Here is a 21722-nt window from a genome sequence, read left to right as displayed (position 1 = left end):
TCTGAGCCCATTTTCCCTGCCAGCTTGGGACGCCAGAACTCCTCGGGACTCCTTGACACACTAGCCTGCTGCAACAAAGGTCCAGGTTCTGGGCCAACCCCCAAAGCTGCAGACTTTAACTAAAAACAGCTCAGCAGGCTACATGTCCCCAGCACCCAGACACCCAGCTCCCAATGGGATCCAAACCCCAAAGAAATCTGTTTTACTCTGTATAAAGCTTATACAGGGTAAATTCATAAATTGTTCACCCTCTATATAAATGATAGAGAGATATGCACAGCTGTTTGCTCCCGCGGGTATTAATCACTTACTCTGGGTTTATTAATAAACAAAAGTAATTTTATTAAGTATAAAAAGTAGAATTTAAGTGGTTTCAAGTAATAACAGAACAGAACAAAGTAAGTCACCAAGCAAAATAAAACAAAACACACAAGTCTAAACCTAGTTCATTAAGAAACTGATTACAGCTACTATCTCATCCTCAAAGATGTTCCAATAAGCTTCTTTCATAGACTAGACTCCTTCCGAGTCTGGGCCTAATCCTTTCTCCTGGTACAGTCCTTGTTAGTTCCGGTGGTAAGCAGGTGTTTTCTCATGACTAGCAGCCCCCTTTGTCCTGCTACTCCCCCTTTTATGACTTTGGCACAAGGTGGGAATCTTTTGTGTCTGTTTGTCCCCACCCCCACCCCATCAATGGAAAAGTACAAGGATTACGATGGATTCCAGTATCTACATGTCACTGTAAAACCCCTAGTCTACATTCTTTCTGGGTTGGCCCACACGTACACAGGAAGGTTTGCAGGTAAATAAAACATTTACAGCAAATTGTCCTAGTCAATCGGCGCCATCAAGATATTAAACTACCATTAATGGCCCATATTTTGCGTAATTCCAATAGGACCTCAGAGTTATACTTCATATTTCTAGCTTCAGATACAAGAATGATACGTGCAAACAAATAGGAGGAATATATTGAGTAGGTTATAACCTTTGTTATGATACCTTAATTTATGAGTCCTGAATTTAGGATGGAAGAATCCCTTGCACCGCTACAGACTAGGGACCGAATGGCTAGGCAGCAGTTCTGGAGAAAAAGCCCTATGGGTTAACAGTGGACGAGAAGCTGCATATGAGTCAACAGTGAGCCCTTGTTGCCAAGAAGCTTAACGGCATTTTGGACTGTATAAGTAGGGGCATTGCCAGCAGAACGAGGGATGTGATCTTCCCCTCTATTCGACATTGGTGAGGCCTCATCTGGAGGACCGTGTCCAGTTTTGGGCCCCACACTACAAGAAGGATGTGAAAAAATTGGAAAGCATCCAGCGGAGGGCAACAAAAATGATTAGGGGACTGGAACACATAATTTATGAGGAGAGGCTGAGGGAACTGGGATTGTTTAGTCTGCGGAAGAGAAGAATGAGGGGGGATTTGATAGCTGCTTTCAACTACCTAAAAGACTTTCATTGTCATCAATTGGCTATGGATTGGTTTCCTTCCCACCAGTCTCGGAAGAAGGCCATGTCCCCTTGCTTCAGAGACACTAAAGGAGCTAAAATGAATGCATGGTTCTAAAATATTCAGGGAGGGAATTCTGATGAGACATTTGTGGGCTATATCTTCTGCTGCTAATGTAGCATGTCTCTCTCTCTCTCTCTCTCTCTCTCTCTCTAATCAGATTAGAATAAGGCTAGTGATAGCTGAAAGAACTAATTTCTAACTGTAACATCCACATTAGGATTCTTCCATCCTAAATGCAGGACTCTGCATTTGTCCTAGTTGACCCTCATCAGAATCCATAAGTGCTCCACTTAAACTGAAATTCACTAATGTGAGGAGCTCTTAAGTCTCATGTAAGGCCTATTTTACCTGGAACTTAGATGTTGCACTGGTGTTGTGCTGACCCTCTGCAAAGGAGTGAATTTCACCCAAGCAGAGGATTTTAGTCCTGTGATCAGAAGATGTGAGCGTTTTGGTGACATCCTCTGTGAGGGCTTCAGTCCTGTGTGAGGAATGTAGAGTTAAAGGGACCCATTGTCTCTGTTCATCATTGAACCTATGAATCCCCCTGGCTTTGCCGGGGATGCTTGGAAACACTGCCGACAGACTGAGGCTGCCAGTAAGTATTGTCATAGGGCAGTGTTAGTGGCGTTTCCAACCAGATTCCATTATAAAGGCCTATTGGAACTCACCACTTATAATTTTGGCCTGGAAATGTGCTTTGAAAGCCACCAGATTTGCTCAAAAGGCGAACAAGAACATGTTTCATGTGCCGGGGAAAGGCACAGGCTTGTAAAACTAAACTGGCTCTTTAGGAAGAGAACTATTGACAGAGGTGCTGCCACTGCATCTTGCCTTCTTGCCATGTGCACACAGACTGGCTTGCTGGTGTCTCCTCCATACTCTTTCCTCCTGTAACCTGTGTGCCTCCCTATTTTCAATGTAGGTTGCTACAGTTTAATACTGCTTTGTCTCTGTGCAACTCAGTGAGCAGAAGGATGGTCCAGTGGTTAGGGTCCTTGCCTAGAACTTGGAGAGCTCCATTCACTTCCCTCCTCTACTGCAGACTTTCTGTATGGCCTTAGACAAGACCCTTAGTCCCTGTGTGCATCAGTTCCCCATCTGAAAAATGAGGGTAACAGCACTTCCCTGTCCGTTGAGGACATGAAAGACTACACCAGTAATGGGGGACCAGCTTGGTACCACAGATAGAATAACAAGCTGGTATTCAAACTTTATATGTAGCTACATTTCCTTGAAGGCTCATGTGTTGGCTGTAGCTGAAGGTAAACATTGTTTATGATTAAGGAATATTCTGAATGATTTTTGTTGCACACGCTTTTGGGGCCAGCTCCAAATTCAGTGGGAGTTATCGGCCCAAATTGCTCTCATTATGAAAATGGGAAGTTTGTTCTTTGCCATAGATTTCAGAGGCAGCAGAATCAGGCCCCTTACTGGCTAATTAGATCTGATAAAGAACACGAGATTGTTTCTATTGTTGATATAAGGTTATTTCATGGCTGTGTTTCAGAGCTGAAGAACCGGGGTTTCCATCACTACTCTGTTGCTGGGTGTTAGGGTCTGATCCATAGCCCATTGATGACAAAGAAAGTCTTTTAGGCGCAGTTACTCACAGGTATCTTAGGAGCCTAACTCCCATTAAAATCAGTGGGAGACCGAAAGACTTTTGAGGGCCTTCCTTGCTTTTGGTGAGCATTTTGGCGAGGTGATAGCTTTTCCCAAGCTATTGGTGCCAGGCTCAGCATTAAGGTTGATTTCTTTTTCGTTAGCTCCTTTTGTTACAGCAAAAAGAAAGGGGAGCGAGAGCCTCATGCGTTCACATTTTTAGGGACATCTAGTACTTTTTTTGAAAATATTGATGAATTTGAAGAAGGGCTTTGTGAGATTAAACAACATGGAAACAAGGTAGAATATTGAATTCTAAAAGATGGTCTCTTTTTTCCTTAAATTTGGTATGGTTCTTCTCTTATTCTTTCATATGAATATTCCTTTCTCTAATGGCTCGAGGAGGAAATATTCTTTCTGATATCTAATCTACTTGTGTCATTTCTTAATTCCAGCTTCTGTCTTAATGTTATGCCTCTATCCGGAGTCTGAAAAGGTCCGTCTTTACATTTCTTTCCCTTCTGTAGATTTTTACTTGCTTTTAGGCCCTGATCTAGCAACGTACTTAAGCATGTTCTTAACTTTAACCATATGTGTAGTCCCAATTCATAGGGACTACTTATGTGCTTAAAATTAAGCTTGTGGATAAGTGCTTGGTCTGATTAGGGCCTAAAGCCCTTCTATATCATAATTAGAGCACTGATTTACTTTCCTTTATTTTATTTTATTTTATTTGGTCTTGCAATTGATGTGCTTTTCTCTGAACTGGGTCTCCTGGTTACACCACCACCATAGGGGCACTCTCCTGTTTCTCAGAATGTAGACACAAAGATGGGGCTTGCTCTGAAACAGCTGACTCTCCTTCTTCATGGATCATCAACATAGAAAAGCAGTTGCCAAGCTCTCTCCAAATCTTCAGTGTCCCTCCCCTCTTGAGCAGTCTGGAAAGCTAGAGCGCTACAGTCACCTGCTTATCCAGCAGGTGGCAGACTATTGTATAGCAAGCACTAGCCTGAAATGTCTCTGAATTCTGGTAGACTACGTGACATTGGACAGACAGTGCTTTATGTGTAACAGATAGGTGATGCTTCTCACGCCCAGTTTAATCAGTTACACAGAGAATTGATGGGATTCTCCAATCTTCTCTGTGATAGTAATTACTTTTTACAGTATTTATATTTCAGTAGCACCTCGGCACCCGATGCATGGACCCAAGAATTGCTGTGCCAGGTGCTTTATGAACACAGCTTCTTCTCATTTCAGCTGTGAGCAATCAGTCAGATTCAGAAGCGCCCTCCACCCGAAAAGCCTGAAGGTGTGCACTGAAGAGGGCCTTGCTACCGGAATAAACCAGGGAACCAGTAACCAGCCATGCCAGTGCTGTGTCTAGCAGTGGGATAAGGAGACCAAAAGCTGAGGAGGCTCCCGAGACATCCACAGCACCAGCCGTTCCTGTCTTTTCATTTCAGCAGCAGTGATCCGCGCCTTTTTTCTCTGCGGACGCCATACCAAGGCAAGCATGGAGGCCGCTCAGCTCACTTTGGCAATTAGGAGCACATTCAACACCACACGCATTATCCAGCAGTATATGCAGCACCAGAACCTGGCAAAGCGATACCGGGCGAGGAGGCGACGTCAGCGCGGTCACGTGAGTGATCAGGACATGTACACAGATTTCTCTAAGAGCATGGGCCCTGCCAATGCGTGCATCATGGTGCTAATGGGGCAGGTTCATGCTGTGGAACGCCGATTCTGGGCTCGGGAAACAAGCACAGACTGGTGGGACCGCATAGTGTTGCAGGTCTGGGACGATTCCCAGCGGTTGCGAAACTTTCGCATGCGTAAGGGCACTTTCATGGAACTTTGTGACTTGCTTTCCCCTGCCCTGAAGCGCATGAATTCCAGGATGAGAGCAGCCCTCACAGTTGAGAAGCGAATGGCGATAGCCCTGTGGAAGCTTGCAATGCCAGAAAGGTACCGGTCAGTTGGGAATCAATTTGGAGTGGGCAAATCTACTGTTGGGGCTGCTGTGATGCAAGTATCCCACGCAATCAAAGATCTGCTGATATCAAGGGTAGTGAGCCGGGGAAATGTGCAGGTCATAGTGGATGGCTTTGCTGCAACTGTGGTGGGGCCATAGACGGAACCCATATCCCTAGCTTGGCACCGGAGCACCAAGCTGCCGAGTACATAAACCGCAAGGGGTACTTTTCGATAGTGCTGCAAGCGCTGGTGGATCACAAGGGACGTTTCACCAACATCAACGTGGGATGGCCGGGAAAGGTACATGACGCTCGCATCTTCAGGAACTCTGGTCTGTTTCAAAAGCTGCAGGAAGGGACTTTATTCCCAGGCTAGAAAATAAATGTTGGGGATGTTGAAATGCCTATAGTTATCCTTGGGGACCCAGCCTACCCCTTAATGCCATGGCTCATGAAGCCGTAGACAGGCAGCCTGGACAGTAGTCAGGAGCTGTTCAACTACAGACTGAGCAAGTGCAGAATGGTGGTAGAATGTGCATTTGGACGTTTAAAGGCGTGCTGGCGCAGTTTATTGACTCGCTTAGACCGCAACAAAACCAATATTCCCACTGTTATTACAGCTTGCTGTGTGCTCCACAATATCTGTGAGAGTAAGGGGGAGACGTTTATGGCGGGGTGAGAGGTTGAGGCAAATCGCCTGGCTGCTGGTTACGCACAGCCAGACACCAGGGCGGTTAGATGAACACAGGAGGGCGCGGTACACATCAGAGAAGCTTTGAAAACCAGTTTCATGACTGGCCAGGCTACGGTGTGAAAGTTCTGTTTGTTTCTCCTTGATGAACCCCCCCCCCGCCCCTTTGTTCACTCTACTTCCGTGTAAGCTAACCACCCTCCCCGCCTCCCTTCGATCACCGCTTGCAGAGGCAATAAAGTCATTGTTGCTTCACATTCATGCATTCTTTATTCATTCATCACACAAATAAGGGGATGACTACCAAGGTAGCCCAGGAGGGGTGGTGGAGGAGGGAAGCAAAATGCCATACAGCACTTTAAAAGTTTACAACTTTAAAATTTATTGAATGCCAGCCTTCTTTTTGGGGGGCAATCCTCTGAGGGGGAGTGGCTGGTTGGCCGGAGGCCCCCCCCCACCGCGTTCTTGGGCGTCTGGGTGTGGAGGCTATGGAACTTGGGGAGGAGGGCGGTTGGTTACAGAGGGGCTGCAGTGGCAGTCTGTGCTCCAGCTGCCTTTGCTGCAGCTCAACCATACACTGGAGCATACTGGTTTGGTCCTCCAGCAGCCTCAGCATTGAATCCTGCCTCCTCTCATCACGCTGCCACCACATTTGAGCTTCAGCCCACCACTTATTCGCTTCAGCCTCCTGGTCATTTTGTGCTTTCCTGCACTCTGACATTATTTGCCTCCGCGCATTCGCCTGTGCTCTGTCAGTGCAGGAGGATACCATGAGCTCGGAGAACATTTCATCTCGAGTGCATTTTTTTTCCTTTCTAATCTTCACTAGCCTCTGGGAAGGAGAAGCTCCTGTGATCATTGAAACACATGCAGCTGGTGGAGAAAAAAAAAGGGACAGCAGTATTTAAAAGACAAATTTTATAAAACAGTGGCTACACTCTTTCAGGGTAAATCTTGCTGTTAACAAAAAGAAAAGGAGTACTTGTGGCACCTTAGAGACTAATCAATTTATTTCAGCATAAACTTTCGTGAGCTACAGCTCACTTCATCGGATGCATACTGTGGAAACTGCAGAAGACATTATATACACAGAGACCATGAAACAATACCTCCTCCCACCCCACTCTCCTGCTGGTAATAGCCCATCCAAAGTGACCACTCTCTTTACAATGTGTATGATAATCAAGGTTGGCCATTTCCAGCACAAATCCAGGTTTTCTCACACACACCCCCCCACCTACACAGAGCCCAGCTAAACTGCACAGAGCCAACAAAACGGTTCCTTACACATGGATTATTATGGCAATAAACTGTACTCGTGCTGGATTTCAAGGAACGCCCTGCTCAGCAATAGCTCTGCCCATGTTGTTATTATTATGTGCTATTTGTATTACAGTAGCACCTCGAAGCACCACCTGAGATCAAATGCAGCCAAGTAACTTCACCTCTTTGTGCTTCTACATCAGCCTCTAGCCATTGGCCGCTAGGAGGACACTTTCCCTGGGGGCCACATTACCCCATAGGTCACTGTTGGTGATGGGCTACTGGACTGGGTAGACCAGTGGCCTGATCAGGGTTGGCAAATACCATGTCCTGTAGCAGTCAAACAAAGCTTCTTCTCTCATTCATGCCAACATCCCCAAGCATGCAGAATATACTGACACTCTTTTTTTTTTTTTTTTACTGTGTTTTGTTCTTCACCATTAAAACAATGAAGCCAAAGATGTCTGTGATTGGTTCGGTCACAGAGATCCCCTTGGGACTGTCACCTGATGTGCTTAAATTACCTCTGAGCCCATTTTCCCTGCCAGCTTGGGACGCCAGAACTCCTCGGGACTCCTTGACACACTAGCCTGCTGCAACAAAGGTCCAGGTTCTGGGCCAACCCCCAAAGCTGCAGACTTTAACTAAAAACAGCTCAGCAGGCTACATGTCCCCAGCACCCAGACACCCAGCTCCCAATGGGATCCAAACCCCAAAGAAATCTGTTTTACTCTGTATAAAGCTTATACAGGGTAAATTCATAAATTGTTCACCCTCTATATAAATGATAGAGAGATATGCACAGCTGTTTGCTCCCGCGGGTATTAATCACTTACTCTGGGTTTATTAATAAACAAAAGTAATTTTATTAAGTATAAAAAGTAGAATTTAAGTGGTTTCAAGTAATAACAGAACAGAACAAAGTAAGTCACCAAGCAAAATAAAACAAAACACACAAGTCTAAACCTAGTTCATTAAGAAACTGATTACAGCTACTATCTCATCCTCAAAGATGTTCCAATAAGCTTCTTTCATAGACTAGACTCCTTCCGAGTCTGGGCCTAATCCTTTCTCCTGGTACAGTCCTTGTTAGTTCCGGTGGTAAGCAGGTGTTTTCTCATGACTAGCAGCCCCCTTTGTCCTGCTACTCCCCCTTTTATGACTTTGGCACAAGGTGGGAATCTTTTGTGTCTGTTTGTCCCCACCCCCACCCCATCAATGGAAAAGTACAAGGATTACGATGGATTCCAGTATCTACATGTCACTGTAAAACCCCTAGTCTACATTCTTTCTGGGTTGGCCCACACGTACACAGGAAGGTTTGCAGGTAAATAAAACATTTACAGCAAATTGTCCTAGTCAATCGGCGCCATCAAGATATTAAACTACCATTAATGGCCCATATTTTGCGTAATTCCAATAGGACCTCAGAGTTATACTTCATATTTCTAGCTTCAGATACAAGAATGATACGTGCAAACAAATAGGAGGAATATATTGAGTAGGTTATAACCTTTGTTATGATACCTTAATTTATGAGTCCTGAATTTAGGATGGAAGAATCCCTTGCACCGCTACAGACTAGGGACCGAATGGCTAGGCAGCAGTTCTGGAGAAAAAGCCCTATGGGTTAACAGTGGACGAGAAGCTGCATATGAGTCAACAGTGAGCCCTTGTTGCCAAGAAGCTTAACGGCATTTTGGACTGTATAAGTAGGGGCATTGCCAGCAGAACGAGGGATGTGATCTTCCCCTCTATTCGACATTGGTGAGGCCTCATCTGGAGGACCGTGTCCAGTTTTGGGCCCCACACTACAAGAAGGATGTGAAAAAATTGGAAAGCATCCAGCGGAGGGCAACAAAAATGATTAGGGGACTGGAACACATAATTTATGAGGAGAGGCTGAGGGAACTGGGATTGTTTAGTCTGCGGAAGAGAAGAATGAGGGGGGATTTGATAGCTGCTTTCAACTACCTAAAAGACTTTCATTGTCATCAATTGGCTATGGATTGGTTTCCTTCCCACCAGTCTCGGAAGAAGGCCATGTCCCCTTGCTTCAGAGACACTAAAGGAGCTAAAATGAATGCATGGTTCTAAAATATTCAGGGAGGGAATTCTGATGAGACATTTGTGGGCTATATCTTCTGCTGCTAATGTAGCATGTCTCTCTCTCTCTCTCTCTCTCTCTCTCTCTAATCAGATTAGAATAAGGCTAGTGATAGCTGAAAGAACTAATTTCTAACTGTAACATCCACATTAGGATTCTTCCATCCTAAATGCAGGACTCTGCATTTGTCCTAGTTGACCCTCATCAGAATCCATAAGTGCTCCACTTAAACTGAAATTCACTAATGTGAGGAGCTCTTAAGTCTCATGTAAGGCCTATTTTACCTGGAACTTAGATGTTGCACTGGTGTTGTGCTGACCCTCTGCAAAGGAGTGAATTTCACCCAAGCAGAGGATTTTAGTCCTGTGATCAGAAGATGTGAGCGTTTTGGTGACATCCTCTGTGAGGGCTTCAGTCCTGTGTGAGGAATGTAGAGTTAAAGGGACCCATTGTCTCTGTTCATCATTGAACCTATGAATCCCCCTGGCTTTGCCGGGGATGCTTGGAAACACTGCCGACAGACTGAGGCTGCCAGTAAGTATTGTCATAGGGCAGTGTTAGTGGCGTTTCCAACCAGATTCCATTATAAAGGCCTATTGGAACTCACCACTTATAATTTTGGCCTGGAAATGTGCTTTGAAAGCCACCAGATTTGCTCAAAAGGCGAACAAGAACATGTTTCATGTGCCGGGGAAAGGCACAGGCTTGTAAAACTAAACTGGCTCTTTAGGAAGAGAACTATTGACAGAGGTGCTGCCACTGCATCTTGCCTTCTTGCCATGTGCACACAGACTGGCTTGCTGGTGTCTCCTCCATACTCTTTCCTCCTGTAACCTGTGTGCCTCCCTATTTTCAATGTAGGTTGCTACAGTTTAATACTGCTTTGTCTCTGTGCAACTCAGTGAGCAGAAGGATGGTCCAGTGGTTAGGGTCCTTGCCTAGAACTTGGAGAGCTCCATTCACTTCCCTCCTCTACTGCAGACTTTCTGTATGGCCTTAGACAAGACCCTTAGTCCCTGTGTGCATCAGTTCCCCATCTGAAAAATGAGGGTAACAGCACTTCCCTGTCCGTTGAGGACATGAAAGACTACACCAGTAATGGGGGACCAGCTTGGTACCACAGATAGAATAACAAGCTGGTATTCAAACTTTATATGTAGCTACATTTCCTTGAAGGCTCATGTGTTGGCTGTAGCTGAAGGTAAACATTGTTTATGATTAAGGAATATTCTGAATGATTTTTGTTGCACACGCTTTTGTGCAACAAAAATTGCTCTCATTATGAAAATGGGAAGTTTGTTCTTTGCCATAGATTTCAGAGGCAGCAGAATCAGGCCCCTTACTGGCTAATTAGATCTGATAAAGAACACGAGATTGTTTCTATTGTTGATATAAGGTTATTTCATGGCTGTGTTTCAGAGCTGAAGAACCGGGGTTTCCATCACTACTCTGTTGCTGGGTGTTAGGGTCTGATCCATAGCCCATTGATGACAAAGAAAGTCTTTTAGGCGCAGTTACTCACAGGTATCTTAGGAGCCTAACTCCCATTAAAATCAGTGGGAGACCGAAAGACTTTTGAGGGCCTTCCTTGCTTTTGGTGAGCATTTTGGCGAGGTGATAGCTTTTCCCAAGCTATTGGTGCCAGGCTCAGCATTAAGGTTGATTTCTTTTTCGTTAGCTCCTTTTGTTACAGCAAAAAGAAAGGGGAGCGAGAGCCTCATGCGTTCACATTTTTAGGGACATCTAGTACTTTTTTTGAAAATATTGATGAATTTGAAGAAGGGCTTTGTGAGATTAAACAACATGGAAACAAGGTAGAATATTGAATTCTAAAAGATGGTCTCTTTTTTCCTTAAATTTGGTATGGTTCTTCTCTTATTCTTTCATATGAATATTCCTTTCTCTAATGGCTCGAGGAGGAAATATTCTTTCTGATATCTAATCTACTTGTGTCATTTCTTAATTCCAGCTTCTGTCTTAATGTTATGCCTCTATCCGGAGTCTGAAAAGGTCCGTCTTTACATTTCTTTCCCTTCTGTAGATTTTTACTTGCTTTTAGGCCCTGATCTAGCAACGTACTTAAGCATGTTCTTAACTTTAACCATATGTGTAGTCCCAATTCATAGGGACTACTTATGTGCTTAAAATTAAGCTTGTGGATAAGTGCTTGGTCTGATTAGGGCCTAAAGCCCTTCTATATCATAATTAGAGCACTGATTTACTTTCCTTTATTTTATTTTATTTTATTTGGTCTTGCAATTGATGTGCTTTTCTCTGAACTGGGTCTCCTGGTTACACCACCACCATAGGGGCACTCTCCTGTTTCTCAGAATGTAGACACAAAGATGGGGCTTGCTCTGAAACAGCTGACTCTCCTTCTTCATGGATCATCAACATAGAAAAGCAGTTGCCAAGCTCTCTCCAAATCTTCAGTGTCCCTCCCCTCTTGAGCAGTCTGGAAAGCTAGAGCGCTACAGTCACCTGCTTATCCAGCAGGTGGCAGACTATTGTATAGCAAGCACTAGCCTGAAATGTCTCTGAATTCTGGTAGACTACGTGACATTGGACAGACAGTGCTTTATGTGTAACAGATAGGTGATGCTTCTCACGCCCAGTTTAATCAGTTACACAGAGAATTGATGGGATTCTCCAATCTTCTCTGTGATAGTAATTACTTTTTACAGTATTTATATTTCAGTAGCACCTCGGCACCCGATGCATGGACCCAAGAATTGCTGTGCCAGGTGCTTTATGAACACAGCTTCTTCTCATTTCAGCTGTGAGCAATCAGTCAGATTCAGAAGCGCCCTCCACCCGAAAAGCCTGAAGGTGTGCACTGAAGAGGGCCTTGCTACCGGAATAAACCAGGGAACCAGTAACCAGCCATGCCAGTGCTGTGTCTAGCAGTGGGATAAGGAGACCAAAAGCTGAGGAGGCTCCCGAGACATCCACAGCACCAGCCGTTCCTGTCTTTTCATTTCAGCAGCAGTGATCCGCGCCTTTTTTCTCTGCGGACGCCATACCAAGGCAAGCATGGAGGCCGCTCAGCTCACTTTGGCAATTAGGAGCACATTCAACACCACACGCATTATCCAGCAGTATATGCAGCACCAGAACCTGGCAAAGCGATACCGGGCGAGGAGGCGACGTCAGCGCGGTCACGTGAGTGATCAGGACATGTACACAGATTTCTCTAAGAGCATGGGCCCTGCCAATGCGTGCATCATGGTGCTAATGGGGCAGGTTCATGCTGTGGAACGCCGATTCTGGGCTCGGGAAACAAGCACAGACTGGTGGGACCGCATAGTGTTGCAGGTCTGGGACGATTCCCAGCGGTTGCGAAACTTTCGCATGCGTAAGGGCACTTTCATGGAACTTTGTGACTTGCTTTCCCCTGCCCTGAAGCGCATGAATTCCAGGATGAGAGCAGCCCTCACAGTTGAGAAGCGAATGGCGATAGCCCTGTGGAAGCTTGCAATGCCAGAAAGGTACCGGTCAGTTGGGAATCAATTTGGAGTGGGCAAATCTACTGTTGGGGCTGCTGTGATGCAAGTATCCCACGCAATCAAAGATCTGCTGATATCAAGGGTAGTGAGCCGGGGAAATGTGCAGGTCATAGTGGATGGCTTTGCTGCAACTGTGGTGGGGCCATAGACGGAACCCATATCCCTAGCTTGGCACCGGAGCACCAAGCTGCCGAGTACATAAACCGCAAGGGGTACTTTTCGATAGTGCTGCAAGCGCTGGTGGATCACAAGGGACGTTTCACCAACATCAACGTGGGATGGCCGGGAAAGGTACATGACGCTCGCATCTTCAGGAACACTGGTCTGTTTCAAAAGCTGCAGGAAGGGACTTTATTCCCAGGCTAGAAAATAAATGTTGGGGATGTTGAAATGCCTATAGTTATCCTTGGGGACCCAGCCTACCCCTTAATGCCATGGCTCATGAAGCCGTAGACAGGCAGCCTGGACAGTAGTCAGGAGCTGTTCAACTACAGACTGAGCAAGTGCAGAATGGTGGTAGAATGTGCATTTGGACGTTTAAAGGCGTGCTGGCGCAGTTTATTGACTCGCTTAGACCGCAACAAAACCAATATTCCCACTGTTATTACAGCTTGCTGTGTGCTCCACAATATCTGTGAGAGTAAGGGGGAGACGTTTATGGCGGGGTGAGAGGTTGAGGCAAATCGCCTGGCTGCTGGTTACGCACAGCCAGACACCAGGGCGGTTAGATGAACACAGGAGGGCGCGGTACACATCAGAGAAGCTTTGAAAACCAGTTTCATGACTGGCCAGGCTACGGTGTGAAAGTTCTGTTTGTTTCTCCTTGATGAACCCCCCCCCCCGCCCCTTTGTTCACTCTACTTCCGTGTAAGCTAACCACCCTCCCCGCCTCCCTTCGATCACCGCTTGCAGAGGCAATAAAGTCATTGTTGCTTCACATTCATGCATTCTTTATTCATTCATCACACAAATAAGGGGATGACTACCAAGGTAGCCCAGGAGGGGTGGTGGAGGAGGGAAGCAAAATGCCATACAGCACTTTAAAAGTTTACAACTTTAAAATTTATTGAATGCCAGCCTTCTTTTTGGGGGGCAATCCTCTGAGGGGGAGTGGCTGGTTGGCCGGAGGCCCCCCCCCACCGCGTTCTTGGGCGTCTGGGTGTGGAGGCTATGGAACTTGGGGAGGAGGGCGGTTGGTTACAGAGGGGCTGCAGTGGCAGTCTGTGCTCCAGCTGCCTTTGCTGCAGCTCAACCATACACTGGAGCATACTGGTTTGGTCCTCCAGCAGCCTCAGCATTGAATCCTGCCTCCTCTCATCACGCTGCCACCACATTTGAGCTTCAGCCCACCACTTATTCGCTTCAGCCTCCTGGTCATTTTGTGCTTTCCTGCACTCTGACATTATTTGCCTCCGCGCATTCGCCTGTGCTCTGTCAGTGCAGGAGGATAGCATGAGCTCGGAGAACATTTCATCTCGAGTGCATTTTTTTTCCTTTCTAATCTTCACTAGCCTCTGGGAAGGAGAAGCTCCTGTGATCATTGAAACACATGCAGCTGGTGGAGAAAAAAAAAGGGACAGCAGTATTTAAAAGACAAATTTTATAAAACAGTGGCTACACTCTTTCAGGGTAAATCTTGCTGTTAACAAAAAGAAAAGGAGTACTTGTGGCACCTTAGAGACTAATCAATTTATTTCAGCATAAACTTTCGTGAGCTACAGCTCACTTCATCGGATGCATACTGTGGAAACTGCAGAAGACATTATATACACAGAGACCATGAAACAATACCTCCTCCCACCCCACTCTCCTGCTGGTAATAGCCCATCCAAAGTGACCACTCTCTTTACAATGTGTATGATAATCAAGGTTGGCCATTTCCAGCACAAATCCAGGTTTTCTCACACACACCCCCCCCACCTACACAGAGCCCAGCTAAACTGCACAGAGCCAACAAAACGGTTCCTTACACATGGATTATTATGGCAATAAACTGTACTCGTGCTGGATTTCAAGGAACGCCCTGCTCAGCAATAGCTCTGCCCATGTTGTTATTATTATGTGCTATTTGTATTACAGTAGCACCTCGAAGCACCACCTGAGATCAAATGCAGCCAAGTAACTTCACCTCTTTGTGCTTCTACATCAGCCTCTAGCCATTGGCCGCTAGGAGGACACTTTCCCTGGGGGCCACATTACCCCATAGGTCACTGTTGGTGATGGGCTACTGGACTGGGTAGACCAGTGGCCTGATCAGGGTTGGCAAATACCATGTCCTGTAGCAGTCAAACAAAGCTTCTTCTCTCATTCATGCCAACATCCCCAAGCATGCAGAATATACTGACACTCTTTTTTTTTTTTTTTTACTGTGTTTTGTTCTTCACCATTAAAACAATGAAGCCAAAGATGTCTGTGATTGGTTCGGTCACAGAGATCCCCTTGGGACTGTCACCTGATGTGCTTAAATTACCTCTGAGCCCATTTTCCCTGCCAGCTTGGGACGCCAGAACTCCTCGGGACTCCTTGACACACTAGCCTGCTGCAACAAAGGTCCAGGTTCTGGGCCAACCCCCAAAGCTGCAGACTTTAACTAAAAACAGCTCAGCAGGCTACATGTCCCCAGCACCCAGACACCCAGCTCCCAATGGGATCCAAACCCCAAAGAAATCTGTTTTACTCTGTATAAAGCTTATACAGGGTAAATTCATAAATTGTTCACCCTCTATATAAATGATAGAGAGATATGCACAGCTGTTTGCTCCCGCGGGTATTAATCACTTACTCTGGGTTTATTAATAAACAAAAGTAATTTTATTAAGTATAAAAAGTAGAATTTAAGTGGTTTCAAGTAATAACAGAACAGAACAAAGTAAGTCACCAAGCAAAATAAAACAAAACACACAAGTCTAAACCTAGTTCATTAAGAAACTGATTACAGCTACTATCTCATCCTCAAAGATGTTCCAATAAGCTTCTTTCATAGACTAGACTCCTTCCGAGTCTGGGCCTAATCCTTTCTCCTGGTACAGTCCTTGTTAGTTCCGGTGGTAAGCAGGTGTTTTCTCATGACTAGCAGCCCCCTTTGTCCTGCTACTCCCCCTTTTATGACTTTGGCACAAGGTGGGAATCTTTTGTGTCTGTTTGTCCCCACCCCCACCCCATCAATGGAAAAGTACAAGGATTACGATGGATTCCAGTATCTACATGTCACTGTAAAACCCCTAGTCTACATTCTTTCTGGGTTGGCCCACACGTACACAGGAAGGTTTGCAGGTAAATAAAACATTTACAGCAAATTGTCCTAGTCAATCGGCGCCATCAAGATATTAAACTACCATTAATGGCCCATATTTTGCGTAATTCCAATAGGACCTCAGAGTTATACTTCATATTTCTAGCTTCAGATACAAGAATGATACGTGCAAACAAATAGGAGGAATATATTGAGTAGGTTATAACCTTTGTTATGATACCTTAATTTATGAGTCCTGAATTTAGGATGGAAGAATCCCTTGCACCGCTACAGACTAGGGACCGAATGGCTAGGCAGCAGTTCTGGAGAAAAAGCCCTACGGGTTAACAGTGGACGAGAAGCTGCATATGAGTCAACAGTGAGCCCTTGTTGCCAAGAAGCTTAACGGCATTTTGGACTGTATAAGTAGGGGCATTGCCAGCAGAACGAGGGATGTGATCTTCCCCTCTATTCGACATTGGTGAGGCCTCATCTGGAGGACCGTGTCCAGTTTTGGGCCCCACACTACAAGAAGGATGTGAAAAAATTGGAAAGCATCCAGCGGAGGGCAACAAAAATGATTAGGGGACTGGAACACATAATTTATGAGGAGAGGCTGAGGGAACTGGGATTGTTTAGTCTGCGGAAGAGAAGAATGAGGGGGGATTTGATAGCTGCTTTCAACTACCTAAAAGACTTTCATTGTCATCAATTGGCTATGGATTGGTTTCCTTCCCACCAGTCTCGGAAGAAGGCCATGTCCCCTTGCTTCAGAGACACTAAAGGAGCTAAAATGAATGCATGGTTCTAAAATATTCAGGGAGGGAATTCTGATGAGACATTTGTGGGCTATATCTTCTGCTGCTAATGTAGCATGTCTCTCTCTCTCTCTCTCTCTCTCTCTCTCTAATCAGATTAGAATAAGGCTAGTGATAGCTGAAAGAACTAATTTCTAACTGTAACATCCACATTAGGATTCTTCCATCCTAAATGCAGGACTCTGCATTTGTCCTAGTTGACCCTCATCAGAATCCATAAGTGCTCCACTTAAACTGAAATTCACTAATGTGAGGAGCTCTTAAGTCTCATGTAAGGCCTATTTTACCTGGAACTTAGATGTTGCACTGGTGTTGTGCTGACCCTCTGCAAAGGAGTGAATTTCACCCAAGCAGAGGATTTTAGTCCTGTGATCAGAAGATGTGAGCGTTTTGGTGACATCCTCTGTGAGGGCTTCAGTCCTGTGTGAGGAATGTAGAGTTAAAGGGACCCATTGTCTCTGTTCATCATTGAACCTATGAATCCCCCTGGCTTTGCCGGGGATGCTTGGAAACACTGCCGACAGACTGAGGCTGCCAGTAAGTATTGTCATAGGGCAGTGTTAGTGGCGTTTCCAACCAGATTCCATTATAAAGGCCTATTGGAACTCACCACTTATAATTTTGGCCTGGAAATGTGCTTTGAAAGCCACCAGATTTGCTCAAAAGGCGAACAAGAACATGTTTCATGTGCCGGGGAAAGGCACAGGCTTGTAAAACTAAACTGGCTCTTTAGGAAGAGAACTATTGACAGAGGTGCTGCCACTGCATCTTGCCTTCTTGCCATGTGCACACAGACTGGCTTGCTGGTGTCTCCTCCATACTCTTTCCTCCTGTAACCTGTGTGCCTCCCTATTTTCAATGTAGGTTGCTACAGTTTAATACTGCTTTGTCTCTGTGCAACTCAGTGAGCAGAAGGATGGTCCAGTGGTTAGGGTCCTTGCCTAGAACTTGGAGAGCTCCATTCACTTCCCTCCTCTACTGCAGACTTTCTGTATGGCCTTAGACAAGACCCTTAGTCCCTGTGTGCATCAGTTCCCCATCTGAAAAATGAGGGTAACAGCACTTCCCTGTCCGTTGAGGACATGAAAGACTACACCAGTAATGGGGGACCAGCTTGGTACCACAGATAGAATAACAAGCTGGTATTCAAACTTTATATGTAGCTACATTTCCTTGAAGGCTCATGTGTTGGCTGTAGCTGAAGGTAAACATTGTTTATGATTAAGGAATATTCTGAATGATTTTTGTTGCACACGCTTTTGGGGCCAGCTCCAAATTCAGTGGGAGTTATCGGCCCAAATTGCTCTCATTATGAAAATGGGAAGTTTGTTCTTTGCCATAGATTTCAGAGGCAGCAGAATCAGGCCCCTTACTGGCTAATTAGATCTGATAAAGAACACGAGATTGTTTCTATTGTTGATATAAGGTTATTTCATGGCTGTGTTTCAGAGCTGAAGAACCGGGGTTTCCATCACTACTCTGTTGCTGGGTGTTAGGGTCTGATCCATAGCCCATTGATGACAAAGAAAGTCTTTTAGGCGCAGTTACTCACAGGTATCTTAGGAGCCTAACTCCCATTAAAATCAGTGGGAGACCGAAAGACTTTTGAGGGCCTTCCTTGCTTTTGGTGAGCATTTTGGCGAGGTGATAGCTTTTCCCAAGCTATTGGTGCCAGGCTCAGCATTAAGGTTGATTTCTTTTTCGTTAGCTCCTTTTGTTACAGCAAAAAGAAAGGGGAGCGAGAGCCTCATGCGTTCACATTTTTAGGGACATCTAGTACTTTTTTTGAAAATATTGATGAATTTGAAGAAGGGCTTTGTGAGATTAAACAACATGGAAACAAGGTAGAATATTGAATTCTAAAAGATGGTCTCTTTTTTCCTTAAATTTGGTATGGTTCTTCTCTTATTCTTTCATATGAATATTCCTTTCTCTAATGGCTCGAGGAGGAAATATTCTTTCTGATATCTAATCTACTTGTGTCATTTCTTAATTCCAGCTTCTGTCTTAATGTTATGCCTCTATCCGGAGTCTGAAAAGGTCCGTCTTTACATTTCTTTCCCTTCTGTAGATTTTTACTTGCTTTTAGGCCCTGATCTAGCAACGTACTTAAGCATGTTCTTAACTTTAACCATATGTGTAGTCCCAATTCATAGGGACTACTTATGTGCTTAAAATTAAGCTTGTGGATAAGTGCTTGGTCTGATTAGGGCCTAAAGCCCTTCTATATCATAATTAGAGCACTGATTTACTTTCCTTTATTTTATTTTATTTTATTTGGTCTTGCAATTGATGTGCTTTTCTCTGAACTGGGTCTCCTGGTTACACCACCACCATAGGGGCACTCTCCTGTTTCTCAGAATGTAGACACAAAGATGGGGCTTGCTCTGAAACAGCTGACTCTCCTTCTTCATGGATCATCAACATAGAAAAGCAGTTGCCAAGCTCTCTCCAAATCTTCAGTGTCCCTCCCCTCTTGAGCAGTCTGGAAAGCTAGAGCGCTACAGTCACCTGCTTATCCAGCAGGTGGCAGACTATTGTATAGCAAGCACTAGCCTGAAATGTCTCTGAATTCTGGTAGACTACGTGACACTGGACAGACAGTGCTTTATGTGTAACAGATAGGTGATGCTTCTCACGCCCAGTTTAATCAGTTACACAGAGAATTGATGGGATTCTCCAATCTTCTCTGTGATAGTAATTACTTTTTACAGTATTTATATTTCAGTAGCACCTCGGCACCCGATGCATGGACCCAAGAATTGCTGTGCCAGGTGCTTTATGAACACAGCTTCTTCTCATTTCAGCTGTGAGCAATCAGTCAGATTCAGAAGCGCCCTCCACCCGAAAAGCCTGAAGGTGTGCACTGAAGAGGGCCTTGCTACCGGAATAAACCAGGGAACCAGTAACCAGCCATGCCAGTGCTGTGTCTAGCAGTGGGATAAGGAGACCAAAAGCTGAGGAGGCTCCCGAGACATCCACAGCACCAGCCGTTCCTGTCTTTTCATTTCAGCAGCAGTGATCCGCGCCTTTTTTCTCTGCGGACGCCATACCAAGGCAAGCATGGAGGCCGCTCAGCTCACTTTGGCAATTAGGAGCACATTCAACACCACACGCATTATCCAGCAGTATATGCAGCACCAGAACCTGGCAAAGCGATACCGGGCGAGGAGGCGACGTCAGCGCGGTCACGTGAGTGATCAGGACATGTACACAGATTTCTCTAAGAGCATGGGCCCTGCCAATGCGTGCATCATGGTGCTAATGGGGCAGGTTCATGCTGTGGAACGCCGATTCTGGGCTCGGGAAACAAGCACAGACTGGTGGGACCGCATAGTGTTGCAGGTCTGGGACGATTCCCAGCGGTTGCGAAACTTTCGCATGCGTAAGGGCACTTTCATGGAACTTTGTGACTTGCTTTCCCCTGCCCTGAAGCGCATGAATTCCAGGATGAGAGCAGCCCTCACAGTTGAGAAGCGAATGGCGATAGCCCTGTGGAAGCTTGCAATGCCAGAAAGGTACCGGTCAGTTGGGAATCAATTTGGAGTGGGCAAATCTACTGTTGGGGCTGCTGTGATGCAAGTATCCCACGCAATCAAAGATCTGCTGATATCAAGGGTAGTGAGCCGGGGAAATGTGCAGGTCATAGTGGATGGCTTTGCTGCAACTGTGGTGGGGCCATAGACGGAACCCATATCCCTAGCTTGGCACCGGAGCACCAAGCTGCCGAGTACATAAACCGCAAGGGGTACTTTTCGATAGTGCTGCAAGCGCTGGTGGATCACAAGGGACGTTTCACCAACATCAACGTGGGATGGCCGGGAAAGGTACATGACGCTCGCATCTTCAGGAACTCTGGTCTGTTTCAAAAGCTGCAGGAAGGGACTTTATTCCCAGGCTAGAAAATAAATGTTGGGGATGTTGAAATGCCTATAGTTATCCTTGGGGACCCAGCCTACCCCTTAATGCCATGGCTCATGAAGCCGTAGACAGGCAGCCTGGACAGTAGTCAGGAGCTGTTCAACTACAGACTGAGCAAGTGCAGAATGGTGGTAGAATGTGCATTTGGACATTTAAAGGCGTGCTGGCGCAGTTTATTGACTCGCTTAGACCGCAACAAAACCAATATTCCCACTGTTATTACAGCTTGCTGTGTGCTCCACAATATCTGTGAGAGTAAGGGGGAGACGTTTATGGCGGGGTGAGAGGTTGAGGCAAATCGCCTGGCTGCTGGTTACGCACAGCCAGACACCAGGGCGGTTAGATGAACACAGGAGGGCGCGGTACACATCAGAGAAGCTTTGAAAACCAGTTTCATGACTGGCCAGGCTACGGTGTGAAAGTTCTGTTTGTTTCTCCTTGATGAACCCCCCCCCCGCCCCTTTGTTCACTCTACTTCCGTGTAAGCTAACCACCCTCCCCGCCTCCCTTCGATCACCGCTTGCAGAGGCAATAAAGTCATTGTTGCTTCACATTCATGCATTCTTTATTCATTCATCACACAAATAAGGGGATGACTACCAAGGTAGCCCAGGAGGGGTGGTGGAGGAGGGAAGCAAAATGCCATACAGCACTTTAAAAGTTTACAACTTTAAAATTTATTGAATGCCAGCCTTCTTTTTGGGGGGCAATCCTCTGAGGGGGAGTGGCTGGTTGGCCGGAGGCCCCCCCCCACCGCGTTTATGGAACTTGGGGAGGAGGGCGGTTGGTTACAGAGGGGCTGCAGTGGCAGTCTGTGCTCCAGCTGCCTTTGCTGCAGCTCAACCATACACTGGAGCATACTGGTTTGGTCCTCCAGCAGCCTCAGCATTGAATCCTGCCTCCTCTCATCACGCTGCCACCACATTTGAGCTTCAGCCCACCACTTATTCGCTTCAGCCTCCTGGTCATTTTGTGCTTTCCTGCACTCTGACATTATTTGCCTCCGCGCATTCGCCTGTGCTCTGTCAGTGCAGGAGGATAGCATGAGCTCGGAGAACATTTCATCTCGAGTGCATTTT

This window comes from Lepidochelys kempii, chromosome 10, assembly GCF_965140285.1.
Source record: "Lepidochelys kempii isolate rLepKem1 chromosome 10, rLepKem1.hap1, whole genome shotgun sequence".
NCBI lineage: Eukaryota > Metazoa > Chordata > Testudines > Cheloniidae > Lepidochelys > Lepidochelys kempii.
This window is presented reverse-complemented; position numbering follows the sequence as displayed.